At 35.7% G+C, this 6,249-nt stretch overlaps 1 pseudogene; it reads left to right on the top strand.

Moving 5' to 3' along the window:
• The first annotated feature begins 836 nt into the window (after positions 1–836).
• Positions 837–3,843, top strand: LOC149266503 (DNA replication licensing factor MCM4-like; annotated as a pseudogene).
• The last annotated feature ends 2,406 nt before the right edge of the window (positions 3,844–6,249 follow it).

The raw sequence follows: 6,249 nt of genomic DNA, 5'->3' as shown, positions 1-6,249 counted from the left end.
GAGGATGAGGTCTTCACCATCACACCATGGATTATTTTGTTTGATGTGTCTCATGAAACATTGTTTGGAGCAAGCAAGTTGTTTGGAAAACTAACTTGACTTGAGGCTAATTGGAGTTCTGGTTGTCATAGCCTAATCTAGTTCATTTTCTTATTATAGAGTCTAGAACTCAATCTTAAGTAGAAATGTTAATAGATATAGTTTTCTCCATTCACTTTCTTGCATTAAACAACAATTTTATGATGTTGTATTTAGTGTCCTGGTATCTAAGTCATGAATGACCCCAAGTTTTGGCATGAAATGTAACAAATTTATGATAATATTTGTTCAACTATATTTTATGCATTCACAAGATTATATATTCATAATTCACTTTATTGAATGTTGATGCAAACTAGCATTACAAATAGGGTGGTAACTTGCTAAAAATTACAAATAGGCAAGAATATTTTGTATATTATTGTCAATTTAGATGATCATTTTTTTCCCTATGGTAGACAAAATGTTAAATAGATAGTAAACATTTTGGGTTGGTATATGCAGATGCATCAATCTTCTGAGAGAAATCTTGATGGGAACCCTTCTATGCTTGTCTGGGGGACTAACATCAGTGTTCGAGATGTTAATCAAGCAGTTTAACGTTTTCTCAAGAATTATAGAGATGATCCTTCATATCTTGAGGGAAAATACATGCAGATTTTAAAGAAAGTCATAATTGTTCGTGCTTTTATTTTTATTCGTTCTCCACTTATTAACAGGTTCTAACTGCTATATATTCTTTTTGTGGATGTCTTATATTTTTTGTTGACTATATTAGTTGACAACCCCTACAGACAATGGAAGTAGAAGGCAATTCTTTGAGCATTGATGTAATGAACATCTTGGATTATGGTGAAGACCTTTATGGGAATATGGTTATATACCCCCTTGAAGTTCTTTCTATTTTTGATATAATTTTGATGGATGTTGGTGTTCACCTTAAACCTTTATGGGAGAAGAACATATAGGTAGGTGGACTACAATCCTATCAAGTTTCACGTGTCAAGTCTATATCTGATCTTCAACTTATGGTTTCATTTGCATGGTGCTTTCAAATTGACTGCCCCATAAAATTGTATAAAATATTTATTTTTATTTACATAACTGCTTTTGTATTCAAGCAAGAATATTCAATCTCAAAGGTACTAGTTAACATGCGAGATTTGAATCCCTCAAATAGGATTTGGTGAGCAGTGCATTTTTTTCTATGCTATCTAATCTCTTTAGCCATTTTGTTCAATGCTCCTTTTTGGTAGAAGGTAAGCCTAGGTTGAGTTGGCCTTGAAATCTAGATATTGAGAAAATTATTTTAGCAAAAGGGATGATTATACGTTGTAGCTCAATAATTCCATAAATCAAACAGGCAATTTTCAGATGCCTTGTTTGTGGCTATGCTCCACCACCAGTTCCCATTGATAGATGTATTCATCTGCCTGAGTGCAACTATAATTTTGTTCTGTAGTTATAGCTTTTGACTGTAGCTTGTGTTTCATCATTATTTTATAGTTTCTTTCATAGAATAGAGTTTATACTGAAGGGAAAATAGTTCAATTTTAGAGTGATGCATCAATGTTCATGATTTATTCATGCCATTGGAAGCAGTTCTCAACCTCTCTTAGTGAATACTACTCATTGTCTATGAACATGGTTGTGCCTCAAAAGAGGTTCAAAAATGTATTTGGAAACTCATGTTTTTACTCATACCCTGACTACTAGGTCAAATTGATGAACCTAATCAATGTGGAAAGCCAAAATGTGCTGCTATGAACTTCATGAATTTGGCTCATAATAGATGTAGGTAACACTAACTATCAATATATTTGAGTTAAATAGTAATCTAGTTGTTGAATTTGCATTATTACAACGTCCTCCTTCTCATTTTTTTTGGGGTCACATTTGCTGAAAAACAGATCGTAAGGATGCAAGAAAGCCCTGATGCCATTCCAAAGGGGGAACCCCACATAGAGTGAGCTTGTTAATGCATGACAAGCTAGTGGATGTTGCCAAACTTGGTGATAGAGTTGAGATAGAGAGTGATTTCCAAAAATTATTTTTTGTAGAAAAAATATCGCTGTGAAAGGAATTTTGATCATGGCTTGTGAATATTTGGTAGGTAACTGGAATCTTCAGGGCCATGAGTGTTAGATTAGGCCCAAAATACAAGACAGTAAAATCCCCTTTTAAGGTATGATCCTATCCCAAATTTATTTTGCATGTTCTTGGATATTTTTTCTTCTTACTATGCATTATAAATGAAAGTCATAAATGTTGTTTGTTTGCATACTTACATCGACTACCTTCACTTAAAGAAGGAAGACTAGACACTACTGCAAGATGAAGATCCAATGGAGTGTGATGCCACTAGCGACAGTTTTGCTTCTTTTCAAGAAGGCGATAGTTCAGCTGCTGAGTATGAAGCCAAGGTATAAATTTAGTCTCATCTTCACCTTTTCACCGTAATAATACATTTACTGAATTCATTAACATGTAATTCAGATTTTTAGGTTGAGAAGTTGAAAGAGATGTCATGGCAAATTGATATCTACGAGAAGTTAACTAGGTTGTTGGCTCTTTATCTCTTTCATTTCTAGTAATTTCTTGTACCTGTACTGTGATCCAACCCTTGAAGTTACTATTCTTGTTGGAAACAAATTTTTAGGGGAATTCCAGTAAAGTTAGCCATAGGTGTCACTTTCCATGGTGACATCAACATTTTGCTTGTTTAGGACCCAAGTACGAGTAAGTCTCAACTACTTCAGTATGTACACAAGTTGGCTCCTTGAGGTATTTATACAAGTGGTTGATGAAGCTTTGCAGTTGGCTTGATTGCTTATGTGTCAAAGGATCCTAAAGCTGGTGAAACGGTATGTTTAATGACTCTGATGTTGCATCATTGAATCTTTTAATAGGCAACAATGGAACAGTCACAACCATTGAAATTTTGGATTATTAATTAGTTTTTGAATTTAATAGGTATTGGAAAGTGAAGCACTAGTATTGAGCGATAGAGGCATTTGTTACATAGATGAGTTTGACAAGATGTCATATAATTCTCGAAGCATGCTACATGAGGTGGGATTTCCCTCTTCAAATTAGTTGACTAAATATTATGCATTCAATGGTTTTCTCTTGATCAAGCTTACCCACATTATATTGTATTTCCTACACTTTTTTGTCATTTCTTAATGTGGTATTCTATTTGAGGTAGGTGATGGAACAATAGACCATGTTAGTTTCCAAGGTTGGGATCATTGAACCCCTTAATGCTAGAAAATTTGTGTTAGCATGTGCTAACCCTAGTGGTTCACACTACAATCAGAGACTTTCATTCATTGACAATATCCAACTTCCTCCAACATTGCTCTCCAGGTAAAGTTTAGTCATTGTTGTGGGCATGGTATGAGTCCTTACGAGGTTTGCTTACTTTTAAAATCCACAAAATTAATGGTTTACACTTGTAGGTTTGATTTGATTTACTTGGTTCTTGATAAATTTGATGAGAAAATTGATCGACACTTTTGCAAGGCATTTTGTTGCATTGCATTCATGATTGCATTATGAAGAGCATGAGGTATGGAATTATGTCTACTTCTTGGGATGGCTTCCTATGATACTTGGAGTGAATTATTCCAGATTACATGACTGAAATTATGTCATTTCTCATTATAGGACCTAAGGGTGGACACATTGGATGTATCAACCCTAACTTCATTATATATCAATCATACAATACAACACAGACATCCCAAGATATCTGATGAGGCTACAGAGGATCTTACCCATGGTTATGTTGAAATGCGCTAGAGGATCTTACCTATCAACTTTATTCCTCTGCAACACCATGGGCTTGTGTTGGGTTTCTCTATTCCTAGTTACTTCAAGGTTTTCTAGTGAGCATATGTTCACTTGACTACAATTGTCCTTGGGAAAATAACTTTATTAGACTCCAAATCAAATAAATTGCACAACTACACTAATATAATTTTGGAATTTTTTTAATTTCTACTACGCCTCTCTATTTAAATTCCCTTTATTGGTGGAATTCACATTTTGATGTCTGATATGAATCTGATTCTTGATAATGAAGCTCTTTGCACAAGCCCAATATTTTTCAAATAGCAAATGGCTTCCACCAAACAACTAACAATGCCTTGTGGCTGGAAATACCATTGGCGAGAAGGGATGTTTATGATCCATGTTGTGCCCCATCATTCTTGGATCCAGAGAATAAATTTTCACCACAACCATAATGATATTTTTACTAAGACAATTCCAGTGGGATTGACAGGATAATGCATTTCAATGCCATTCTTTATAATCTGGTTCAAGTTGTAAGATGTGATAGACTTAAATGAAAGAGATTAATTTCACAAGGTAGTCGTTTTTCTTTTTTATAGAGCCTGAAAGAAGAGTGAACTTGCAAGAAATGAAGAAAATCCTTTATACAGGCTAACATGAATTTCCTAGTATGGATATGAGTCTTGAACCTTGATATGGAAAAAATCTTGCTACAAGCTATAGAGATTCCAATTTAAATGTTTCTCCATAAAGCATTAGACTTGGAAGGCCTCTCTCTCCTTTGTCAAGGATTGGAGTTGGAAAACCTTCCTCTCCACTCTCTAGGTTAAGAGGTGGAAGGGTTGCCTCTCCACCAAGAGTTGGAATTGGAAGGGATCCTTCTCTATTAAGTGTTGTTGGCAGGAGTGCTCCTCTAGCATCATCAAGGATTGGAGTTCGAAGGACTCCTTCTCCATCAAGGATTGTTGGAATGCTGAATGATAGGAATGCAGAGAAGGATAATGGGTGGGAAAGGCCTTGGGTTGGAAAGGTGATGGAGATCGCCTCAGGAAACTTGACACTACTAATACGAGTGTGGCATATGGTTCAAGGAATGGCTATGATTGGAGGCATCAACCAATGCATGGTGCTCTAATTGATGCCTATGGAAATTACAGGGGCTAGAGATCTCTGCATGGACTACTTTCACTTGTACAACCACCTCACAAAATTGATATAATATGTAGTAGAATGGTGTCTAGAAACTGGATAAATTCTAAGGAAGAAGAATACTTATGGGAGGATCTAGGCCCAAGATTGGAAAATCATGGAAGAGGAAGTGATAACTCAAGGAAAGATGATTATTTTACTGGTGATGTAAAGAAGTGGTTAGGCTTAGAGAGAGAGAGAGAGAGAGAGAGAGAGAGAGAGAGAGAGAGAGAGAGAGAGAGAGAGAGAGAGAGAGAGAATGGGTCTGGAACCTACTCTTCCTGACAGTAATTGTCATATGCATGGACCCTTGTCTCATGTGGATAGACCTATGATGAGTGAGAAGGAGAGACGACCTCCTAAAAGGGTAGGATTACTTTTTCTCTTCTCTCTTTTTTTATCTAATTATTTCGATGACAAATTATTACTCATTTCCTTTTTTCATTCTTGTTGTTTTAGTGATTTCCTTAGCATGTAAAGATAAAGGATGTCTAAAAATGAATGTTTTCTTAATGTAGGAGTTTGATGAGCACTGACCATCTTCTCTTCTGCAATTAGGTATTTTGTCTTGAAATATCAGGGATACTTCCACATAGATATCATCTTTATTGCAAAGTAGTCAAGGTGCATTAGAACTTCGACCTGTAATGGCTCAGCCTCCTCACCAGTCACATCAAAATAATAAAACCCAACTTCACAATCAAGGTTGACAACACTTCAAGTTTTTTTTCCTGGTAACAACAATTAAAGTTCTAGCTTGGCATCTTCATTCAATTTAACATATTATGTTGGTAACCTTATGGCTTCAGTGAATGACTCTAGGTCAACAAGTACAGAAATTCCATTAGGAATGGTACCAAAATCTCGGGAAAATCCTGGATCTTCCCTTGGCTTTGATACTCTTAGCTTTGAATTCATGTTTCCTATGACACCATCATCGAGCAACATTCCATTCTCACAAATTCAGAAATCACAAAGAATTTCTTCTTTGTCCCATATCACACAATCAATATGGCCTTCTATGCAAACTCTGCCACCTCTACCTCCATCTGCACCACCTCTTCAACATCAATAGTTTCATATGCTAAACCATCAACATTAGACTAATTTCATGAAGCCTAGTCAATCAAAAGTTCAACTTCCTTCTCTTTATTGCCAAGGTCATTCTTCACAGTCCTTTCAAAAATCTCCATGGTGAGATTTTAGTGTTCCCTTATTACTTTT

Source organism: Pinus tabuliformis, chromosome 6, assembly GCF_031772625.1.
Source record: "Pinus tabuliformis cultivar Carrire ecotype Pingquan chromosome 6, CPIR1, whole genome shotgun sequence".
Lineage (NCBI taxonomy): Eukaryota > Viridiplantae > Streptophyta > Pinopsida > Pinales > Pinaceae > Pinus > Pinus tabuliformis.
The sequence above is the reverse complement of the archived record's forward strand: the minus strand, read 5'-3'. Positions and strand labels throughout refer to the sequence as shown.